The following is an 11552-nucleotide window of genomic DNA, read 5'->3' as shown; positions in this document are numbered from 1 at the left end:
GGGGCTGCTGCGGGCGGGGCTGCTCGCCCCTTCGCGGAGTCCGCGGCGCCCTCGAGGTCTCCCGCTGAAGACCCGGAGGAGTGGCGAATCGGGTCAGGGTGTGTTGCTAGAAGCAGCGAGTTGGAGCCGCCGAGACCGCCCTGGTGAACGTGCCTGATGGCAATCTCTGGCGATAGCTTTCCGAGATAGAGGAAAAGTAGCCGTAACTCCCCGCCCCCTCCGCCTCAGCTCGTCCTGCCCGAGGCTTCAGGGCAAAACGGATTTTTTCCCAGCCCCTCCATATCCATTGTTTTGTACCATCCCCTCCCCCATGCCTAGGTGGAAGAATAATGACTCCTCCGAAGCATTAATTTGCCTTTCTGTTCTCTTTCTTTTCTTCCTCGGGCTTGTGTTAATTGTGGAAGTATGGATTTACAAACAGGTGGAATGAATACCGATTCGAGAATGGGAAAGAAGATGCTTTGTATGTGTGTGTGTTTTAAATTCAGCCCTTGGAGTTGGCGGTTTGATTTTGTCTTTCTGTTGGTGTGTATCATCACGGGTGTGATGAGAATAAAAGAGGAAGCACTGTTTTGTAAAACCCCCCACCCCGATATTTTTCAAGTCTCTGGAGATGCTGAAGCAAAATTACGTTGCAGATTTGAACTCTGAATAGTATTTGTCTCAAAGATGATGACTACCAGGAATCTCTAAACTTACACCTGTGTAATCTTGTGCCCCCTTCCTCCATAGCAGGGGGTCTAATATCTACTCAGAGGGACTACTGTATCAAAAACTTACTTTTTGTTGTTTTTCAGAATTCTAAGTCATACTTGTGTAACGAAATATTTAACTATCTAAATCAACATTGAAAAAGAATTGTCTTTTATTCTTAAAGACCCCAGTATATTTAATTTCCACTTGCAACCGTCCACGCTTTGTCACTGTATATTAGTATGTATTTGCAGAGAGGGAGCCATTATTCACAATTTGTAACGGAAAGCTTATAATTTGAATTTTTAACAAGTGTGATTTCTTCTTTTTTCTGTGTCAGTGACAGTTTAAGAGTAAGGTGCATAAGTGACCGTTCACATATGGAGCTAGGATTGACTATGGGATAAACCTTTTGTACTTATTTGGACATAAAGTTCACCCTAAAATTTTTATGTAGTTATGAATGTGTATTTGAAAAATAGAGCACAAACAGAATTAAAGGTTTTTGTCTAAGGTTTGTAATTTTCAAATGGCTTAAATGTAACAGGAAGCTAGCATGTAAAAGTTAAGAGTCTTGACATCTTAGTTTTGGATATGGCCTTTTTAAAAGGTGCTACATTTTCTCAAGGTGCTCAGTTTTTGAGCAGCTCCGTTTGTCTGTATTGCCATTTGTTTTGTGCCTGTCATATCATTATTAATATAATTTTCAAGTTTTAGAATTTTTGTTAGAAATCATTATGGATTAAAGAGTGATGCTAAGAGATACATGAAGTGTTCGCAGCTGGGTATTTTTTAAGCTTTTTAAAAATTAACCATATTCAGGAAGTTGATTAGAGTTTTTTTATGCTAATTGTAGCATGTAAGGATCATACATCAACTTGTGAAGTACATGCCAGTCGGAAGTTGGAAACATACTCATATTTAAATAGGAACACCAAAACTATAAATTCTTTCCGTATGCTTGCTGGAATTGTGCTTTTAAAATATTACTGTTTTTTTCTGTGACTTGAGATAGAGTAGAATGACCCCCACTCCGAACCCCTAACCCAAGACTCATAAATTGAAACTGTGTGTGGAATATACCTAAAGGTGGCTCTTGAATAGTTGCTGGTGTACATTGTGCTTTGGCTTACGCATATGGATGGAGGTGAATAAAATTGGAATACTTCATTCAACAGGTAAATTTCAGTCATACTTGTTTTGAACGTGTGCTTGATTTTCAGTATTTGCTGTGTAATGTTTTTGGAAGCCTTGGTTTCTTTGAGCAATTTAAAGAACTACAATCTTTTTAATGAGAAGATATTTAAATACAAAAACGCTTTTGTGTTTTTGACAAAAAAGTAGTCTATATGTGTAGATAAAAGGATGGATGTTTTTTGGAGGGTGACAATTAAGCAAGAGTGTCTTTTAAAATTCAGGTTAGCATGTTATTCTTGTCCTTTATATATGAAAAGACCAATCTTCTGAATAGTTGCTGGGATGTTTTTAAGAAAACAAGACCAAAAAATCCCCAAGACAATAAAAAGCAACTAATCAAACAAGTTAACTCAAATCCTTCAGTGAGTTCTAAGATTTGTAGATTGAACTTGATGGAAAAATTCTGGAGCTTGTTTATGAGATACCAATTATGATAGGAAATTTAGTTGTAAAATGAACTACCTTTTCTAGAAGACTGGTGGGGAATATTTTGTGGATGAATACATGGATATGGCTATAATTTAGCCGTAGGGTGATAGAATAAGTACCTTTATGTGATATTTAAGGAGTGAGTCCTACAAATATTACGTTGGTAGATACTTTTATTGTTAGACTTACTATTTCGTGCATTTTATATATTATGCATTAGACATTCTATAAGGCCAATAGACTAAAATATCGATATAACCCATTTGCTGTCCTTGTATCCCCTATTTTAACTGTTGAGTGTTCTCTGTTTCATTGCATGTCATAGAACATCAAATTTGTGCCCTAAAGATCTTTTCAAGATTTTTTTTTCATAGTTAAAAGTTAAAAGTTTTGTGTGTCAAAACTTGATTTTAAGAATCTAGGTTTTTTTTCTTTTAACAAGTGACCTGTGGTATGCTTGAACTTGTTATGTTCTGAAATGTTGTTGCTAATCAATGTGGGTTGAAAGAAACAAACATACGTCTTAAAAACTTGTTTTAAAATATGGAGCTGCATTATTTTAGGGTAAAATAGTGTTTATTTGAATTTTTTTCTCCCAGTTTTTTAGTACAGCACCTTTAATTCAGCAAAGTTCAAACAAAAAGAATTACAAAGATCCTTTAAGCCTTTGAGATGTTGGTAACATATATGCTTCTTGAAGAAGTATGCAGTTCCCATTATCAAGATTTAAAAGAAAACGAATTAGATTTCATATATATATCGTTTTGATTTCTCTAAAGATCGGCACTGATTGCAAAAAGTACTACATTCTATAAAAGCTTAAGGATTCTTAAACAGGAAAGAATGAACGTATTGCCTGTAGCTAAAACATTACATGAGACCTTTAAAAAGAGTATGATTGGGTCCCCATGTGAAATTAACCTTTTGGCAGTTTATTTTGTGTTTTTAGTACTGTCTAGAAGTCTTACAGTTCTAATTAACTTCCCAGCTGATTAAGACAAGTCTATAATTTTTATAGTGTCTTGAAGGTGACAAGAAATGGCTTGTTGTGATGTAGGTAATTTCTAGAGCCTGGAATTTCACCTGTGTGTCTTGGGCTTTCTTAATTTTCAAATTTTTTGTGTAGCACTTTTTGTGCTTTCAATTTTATTAGTCTTAAAAAAAAGTCTTTAACTTTTCAATTTTGTTCTGAATTTCTCAGTACAGTTTTTCATATTCACTGCTGTCATAAAAGTTCTTCCCCATGGCTTGTATGTCTCAGCCTCTGAGGATGCAGATATAAATATATCATGTTTTCTGCTTTAAGTAAGTTTAGAGTTTGTCTCATAAACTGGTCAAATCAGGAGTTATGCAGTATGATAAGTGCTTTAGTAGCAGTATATCTTGGCAAATGCCTGTGTGCTAAGACAGACTTCATACGTACCTGACAGTGCTTACTGGAACATAGGACCTGGACTTAACTCCTGAAGAATAAGTGTGATAGGTGAAGTGCAGAAAAAGTATAAAGGTAGGAGAAGATAAGGGCTGTTTGGAAAATTGCAGGTAAATAACTATTTGGATTCCAGTAATATTTTAGGTCCTATAGTAGATGTTCTTTGAAAGCTTTTATTTTTAGCAGTTATTTTTTGTATGCCTAACTTAGGCCTTGAACTGTAAACCTATATTAATGCTGAGGGGCTGTTCAAAATTATTATTTAAAACTTAACTAAGTGAATTTTTCATTAATATTTTAATTAAATACAGCGAGAATGTATCAGCCTAATGTGTGATAATTCCCAGATTTAGAACTTGGATAATGATAGTATGTTTCAAAATCATCTTTAAATATTTTTTATGCAATATGTTAAAATTAACATTTATGAACCTTCTTAACTTTGATAAATTTTTATTATATAAACATTAAAATGTACTTTTCCGAGTGTATTTTAAACTTTTTTACATACTTGACAGTGCCACTCTTTAGGTAAGTCATTGAATGATGAATATGGTAGAAGGCTTTGTATATTCTCTGAACTTGAAGATTGGATAATTTTTTCATACAGTATGATGTAATATTTCTTCAGGGGTGTAGTGAGGCCCATTTAGATACCACAAACTCTCCCCCAAGTGCCACAGTTTTTCATCTTAAAGCATTCTCTCAGTGATTTTGATTGGGTTTATTATAGAAATTTGAGAAATTTGGTTTTGGGTTTATTGTAGAAAGTTGAGAAATTTCTCTTTAAATTTTTCACATTGTAGCAATTATCTTAAAATGTTACACCACCTCATCTCAAGGTTATTTATTAGGAACCCAAACCTTTCTGGTATTTCTTTGTTTACACACTATCCCAGGAACCCTTTTCTGACTAAACTAATCACTCATCAGGTCTCAGTTCTATGTTATATCATTTGTGAGACTTTTGATCTTTATGTTCTCCTGTTTTAAAAGTCCTTTAGCACCTGTGCTTCCTCTTTTATACCTCAGCATTTTTGTAATGATGTGTTTGTCATTTTTGCTAAACTGTAAGCTTTATCTTGAGCATTGAAAATGCCTGGTTTTACTATTTCTCCAGTATATAATGTCTATATCTTATAGGCTCCTAGTAGAAAATTAGTTTTAAATTAATGGTTTACAGCCCCAAACTGAACTTCTTAGGACAGAGAGATATCATGATTTTTGTTCTTAAATGTACTTTTCCTGCCCTTCGATATAGCTCCTCAGGTCTTATTTCAGGCCTTTTAAACTCTCATGTAATGTGTAACTTAAAGTGTTTGATAAGCAAATGTTAAAAGGACTGAAATATTCCTAGAAGCCGTAAGAGAATTGAACATCAGAACAGAGGAAAAACACTTACAAAGCAATTGCAAGCCATTAAAAAAAGGTAGTTTATATCCACTAATGTGATGAACATGTAGAATCTTTTCAAGACACCATTTGTTTTATAGCTAAAATAATAATAGCAATGATAAGATCATGAAGAAATGGTTGATATATTTTGTTAAAGATGACAAAAGACCATGCATTATATTTCTAAGAGAATTCCATAAAATTATTAACAATTTAAAACTTTAATGTGTTAAACTTTTATTATTGGAGAGATTTGCTTAATGAATTGAAATGGTAAGTACTAGTATTTATTGAACAAAAAAAATTGAAGCAGTCTGAATGTACTGAATCACTGCAGTCTAATATTTGCTACCTTGTAATTTGTAGAGGTAGGTTTTTACACTTAACCATGTATATTTTGTTTACTTAGCTATGAAATATGTAAAATTGAGTAACTGGACATACTGTTCTTGATTAATGTTGAATAAAAACATAACCTGTTACAATGATATGACAAAATGGTATAAGTATTGCCACAACTTTTATTCTGTTAGAGAGGAAGCTTTATTCTCTTGGCCTGGACTGGTCACCTTGATTGGAAAAATTAGGTCAGAATTCAGTTTGCTATAATTGTGTGGTGTCCAAGAAATTTATATGAAAATAGATTATATTTAATTCACCTTTGTTTTGTGATATCTGGGATAGAGAATTGAATATTTTGCTAGAAGGTTTTAGTTCTGGTTCAAATACATTGTATTTTATCTTACTATTGTGATCTCTTGAATTCTGTGACTATATAAGGATAGGTAGAACTAGCTGTTTACTTTGTTGCTAAAACAAATACTGGTTTATCTACTATGTGTTAATTACAGTTCTAAATTCATAGAAGTGGGATGCTTACATCTAGGCAGCTTAAAATAATGTCTTATGATTTAATCTTGAAGATATTTATTTCTGCACTTTAGAAGTAGTGATTTGAAATTCTTAATACTAGAAATATGGCCTTGTTTCAGAACACCCACTAAGCAACTGTGAGAATGTAGCATACTAAATGGCTGGTAGTGCTTCAATATTGTCAAAAAAATTCCCTACCTCCTGTTATGTAATACCTTATAGTAATACATATAGAACATGGCTATTTGAAAATTTCAAAGTATATTGAAGCCAAAGTATATGTGAGGGTGTGTCAAGCTTTGTATTGGGTGCTCAGGATCTAAAGATGATCAGATATAAAAGTGGTCAGAAAATGTGTGATGTAAATCTGGTGGCTTGTGTTTCAGTTGCTGTAAGGTATGAAAAGCAAGAACTATTCTAGGACTTATACAAAATTTATTTTAAAAATGAAATCACTTTTCAAAACAAATTTAAAAATTCTGATCGTTTGATAACTGTGACAGAAACATCTCTATAGTGCTTATATATATATAGACACTTCAACATTTTCTGAAAAGTATTGTGCACCCAAATATTGTACCATAATGTTGATCTATGAAAAGTAGGTACCGAAATTGGTTAGAAACTAGTAAGAGTGGAATCCATTAATTTACTTTTGTTGCTTAGAAAAGTGTCTGTAAAGAAATTTGATGAAGCATACTTTTACTACCTTATGTTGTTTAAAAAAAAAAGGGACCAAATTAAGCATGTATTAATTGCTCACAAATGGATATTACAGTTAAGTGTTTCAGTTTAAGGATTTTTCTGATCTGCAAAAGGAAAGACAAGTAAATTGGCTTTAAAAGTTAGCTGTAAAACTCTTGTAGACTTAGGTCTGTGAGTAATGCTTTAATATGTAACTAATTATCTGCAGACAAAATTATAAAAAACTTAGCTGGCCTTTTCTCAACTAGAACTCAATTATAATTGACATTTGTATATAGAGTAATATTGTGATAACCAGTGTAACAGTAGTCTTGTAGCAAAATCTGGAAGATTCTTGTTTCATCAAAGTTGAAATTAAGTTTAATTGATGTTTTGCCATTTTTAATTACATGCAAATTCTTGTGAAAATCGATAATCCAAAAATGTTGGATTCGTGTGATAATTTAACATAAGCACATGCAACTCCTATGACCATTATCCAGTATTTATAACTAGGCAAACTGGTAGTCTTTGAGTTGCTCCTAAGAGAACAAGGCTTTTTTGTTTAATACTATTTTTTTTCTTTCTAGTATGATTTCAGTAATGTGTCACTTACTCTGTGTAAATTACCAAATTATTTGCATATTTATGGGGGAACTTTTTATGTCAAGGTTTCTATACTTAAGTGGGACTTGTATTTGTCTTAATCTCCTCCTACGGCTATAACAACAAAATACCATAGACTGGTGGCCTAAATTAAAAAAAAAATTTAAATTCTAAAGGCTAGGAAGTGCAAGAGTAAGATGCCAGCTGACACTTCCTGATGTTGCCTCTTTTGCAGATGGTTACCTTCCTGCTTTATCCTTTGCAACTCTCTGATCTTCAAAGGCACTGGTTAAGATCTCACTTTCACAACTTCATCTCAGTTCACTTAAGTTCTCAAGACCCTGTCTCCAAATATCATCTCATTTGGTTCAACATAAACCATAGCAGAGAGTTACATTTGGTTCAAAATAAGCCATAGCAAGGAGTTAGTCCACAACTGGGTTATATTCAGATGATAGTGAATAGTACATACCAGTTGGAAGTTGTATTTATTGTGTTAAATTATTAAAATAATAGAATGACTACTACGTTTTCAATAGTTCTGAAAGCTTCCGATGGGAGAAATTTCTTGCTAACCCAAAGTTAACTTGAATGTGACGCCTAATGTGTTTCCATTGATCTTGTATGTGGAATAGTTCTGTTTTGGATTATTTAAAAAAATACAGAGATAAATGAGATTGTATTTTAAAATCCAGAGTATATCCTGTAAATTGTTAAACCCAAACTGTGAGGATAATAGGTAAATAAAATAATTAGTTGAGCATAGAGGTTGTCCCATGAATAAAGTCTCAAAAAAAAAAAAAGACTGAAAGGCCATTTGTTTTGTAGTAATGGTGAGTTACTAAATAAAGCACCAACCTGGAAAACCACATGCTGAGATCTTGCTGTTTATAGTACTTTTTTTTTTCTTTGTATTTTTTAGGACAGTTTCTGAGAGTTTATATAGAATGAGTAATGGAAAGAACTTGTACAGACTTAGTGAATAAAATTGTGGATTTATACACACAAAAATGAAACATTAAGTGTAATTCACTTGCCCTTATTGCTTTAAAGTATGAAAATTTTTAGTTGAAAATAACAGAAAAGCCACACTTACGTACTTAAGCATAGGAGTCCTACAAAGTGAGAGACTCAAAGGATCAGATGATTGAAGATTCTGAGTTGTAGAAGGGAGTGGTGGGGGGGTAGGGATTTGTGAGGGGTGGTGGGAGTACAGATTATTTGTGGGTAAGGGGAAGGATTATATAGTGAGTGAGGGTTTGTCTTACTATGGGGATAAAGCCAGGTAATGAAAATTATCTCAGAGTATCCTTCCTATATTAATAAAATATAACAGATGTTTTACTAATGTAGATTTTCTTTATAGGCATAAATCTCCACGATATAAGGACAGCTTTGCAGAGCCTTTATTGTGTCTGTAGTTTCTCAAACTTGCTAGTTGAAAATATGTAGGAGTATACTTTCATGTGACTTGTTTGGCACTTGGTATGGCATACTATAGTCATGTTGAGTGGGTATCTTGAGCCCCAACAATAGTCAGCTTTTTAATTTATTGTCACTTTGCAGGGGAAATTAAGAATAAAGTATATTTTGAGAATACTTACGTTGTATATCACATGTTTGGAATTCCATGGCAAGAAAGGCAGTTCAAGCAGTACTCACAAGTAAATCTTTTTGGTAATGTTTATATGAGGCATGACACCCTTCACATAGTATTTGGTCAAGATATTTGATAACAGGACTTCCCTAGAAAATTTTGCAGTTCATACAAATGATGAGTTGAAGTGTTACGTGAAAAAGCTATAATTCCAATTACGGTTTGTATTGTGGGCAGAGTGAACAGGAATTTTCAGTTCTTTGCTCTAAACTCTTGTTTGGAATCTAAATTACAGATAAAGGGATATAGATTCCTTGGAAAATTTCTATTTATTTGCTTCTGTACCTGTCCATTCTGTCTGAATTACTTTCTCTTGTATCAAGAAGAAAAATATTGAATGAATGAATATCGACTCCTGACTTAGTTCTCACTAACACGGACATATATAGGACTTTTTTTTTCCTTCTGTGAACAAGAATTCCTTTAGGCTCTATGAAAGTTACTACCTCAGATTCATTTGGCTGCTTAAGGGTGCTTTTCTCCCTTTGTCTGTGAAAATAACATTTTCTTGCACATGTTAATTTTGTTGCAGACTTTCTTGTTTTTTGGTCTTAGTCTTTTTAGCTTTCTAGTTTTGAAAATTCCTTTTTAAACTCTTAAATCCAAAACAAAATAAAACATAAAAAGTAGCTTTAGCTGATCTGGAGATGACAACCCTTATTTTTGTATTTTAAATTATTTAAAAGCATAAGGAACTTTTTAGATCTTTATAAACAGATAAATACAACTGAAATCCTGCCATTTTTAGATACTGGTATGAAAATATGAGCGATTTTAAGTAGGGTATAGCAAAACACCATGCACAAGATAAAGCTTTGTCATTATTCAGCTGTTTGTAATACATTCTGAAGCAGTTTATAAAGAAAAATTGCTTTGTGTGAGGAGCAGGTTGTGTAATATAGCAGATAAAGCTAAGTTATTCAGTAAATGTAAGTGCTCTGTGTGCTAAGTATTTAAGCGCTGGGATATAACTAGGAAAAAGCCTATTCCCTATTTTCCCATTACCTTTAAATGAGTCATCTAATCTGGCAAATGCAATACTGGGTGGGTGCTAGCTGTTTTGATCGGGAAAACTTAAGTGGGAGCACAGAGGAGAAGATATATAGAAAGGGTTTTTAATGAGTGGGAGTTTTCTCAGTAAAGAACTATAAATCTGTTTTTCATGAAGAAGAAAATAGCTTGTACAAAGTCCTGGACACAAGAAATGATAGGCCATGCAAGGTGTGAAAGAAATTCAGGGAACCAGAATATAAAGTAGAAAAATTTTTTTTCCTGACAAAAAATTTGTGGTAGAAGTAAGCAGGGGCTACATCTTGAAGGTTTGATGACTACTAAGAAGTTTGAGTTTTATCCTGAGGGCTCTCTCCAAGTTTTTTTAAATTGGACAGTAACCTGGTTATATTTGAAAAATCGTTCTAATTATAGTCCACCTACATTAAGAACAGGATGAGGAGTGAATATGAAATGGTGAGATCAGTTAGAAGGCTACTAGAGGAGAGACTTCATTATACTCTGCAGTGGGGTGGTAGCATTGAGAATGAAGAGAAGTCAGGAGACATTTTGGAGAGGAATTTAGTAGGATTTGGTGATCGTTGAGATGTGAAAATCAAAAGAGAGGAATAAGAGGGACTTCATAATTCCTGGCCCCCTCTCACCTAAAATATTTTGATTGATTTCTACTTAAAGGCTGCTTCTTTAAGAAGCCTTCCCTGATTCCTCCAACCTTCAAGGCTGGGTAAAATGCTTTTCTTCTGTGCTTCCACAAACACTATTTTCTTGTTTTATCTATTTGTCTATAAGCTTATAGACAAGGACTGTACCTTATTATTATTTCGTGCTTAGTACCTTGCCACAGTGACATTTATTATCTATAAAATGTTGATTGAATGAAAACACTTACTTATAAAAATGTAAATGGTTATAATTGGTTTTCTGAATTGCTAATAGCCCATAACTTGTTTTGCAACTTCAAAGTGAATCAGCTATTTCCATGACTTTTGAATATCACTTGTAAAAACAGTGTGTATTCTAATTCTCACCTGAAGTGCTGTATAAATTAAGTGTTTTATGGACTACAGTAAGCCCTCAACTTACAAACATTCAAGTTGCAGGTTTTCAGAGATACAAACTGACCCTGTATTACTAATGCTTGTAGATGGGAACATATTGTGGAAGTCGCTCTTTTGTCTGCTGGACATTGTTACATTTGTGCTGCTATGTGTTTCCTGTACAGTGCATTAGTGTTCAGTAGTAGTGTTCAGTTAGCGCCCAGGATGTCTGGAAGCAAGAGCAAAAGCAGTGGTGATGTGGAGGGGACTGCTAGGAAGTGCAAAGCACTAACCATGGAAACAAAAGGGAAAATACTGTACCATTATTTTAAGGTAACTATAAAAATTAAAATAGTTTCTTTACAGTATTTGTAAAGTGTGTTTGATTTTTTTTTTATGCTTTACATTGTATATTTGTGTCAGATGGGTACTGTATAAGATTCACTTTGTTGCACTTATGAGTGAATCCTACAAAGTTCTTCCAGAATGGAACTCGTTCATTGGGGACTTACTGTATTATACACTTAGTGAACTTTAT

At 33.6% G+C, this 11552-nt stretch overlaps 1 protein-coding gene across 5 annotated transcripts in view; it reads left to right on the top strand.

Moving 5' to 3' along the window:
* The window catches only part of Shoc2 (SHOC2 leucine-rich repeat scaffold protein), an 87275-nt gene that overhangs the window by 1119 nt on the left and 74604 nt on the right, over window positions 1-11552 (top strand). The gene's annotated exons all lie outside the window — the stretch shown is intronic.

The sequence above is a fragment of the Chinchilla lanigera genome, unplaced genomic scaffold (genome assembly GCF_000276665.1).
Source record: "Chinchilla lanigera isolate Chin_1 unplaced genomic scaffold, ChiLan1.0 scaffold00084, whole genome shotgun sequence".
Classification (NCBI taxonomy): Eukaryota; Metazoa; Chordata; class Mammalia; order Rodentia; family Chinchillidae; genus Chinchilla; species Chinchilla lanigera.
The sequence above is the reverse complement of the archived record's forward strand: the minus strand, read 5'-3'. Positions and strand labels throughout refer to the sequence as shown.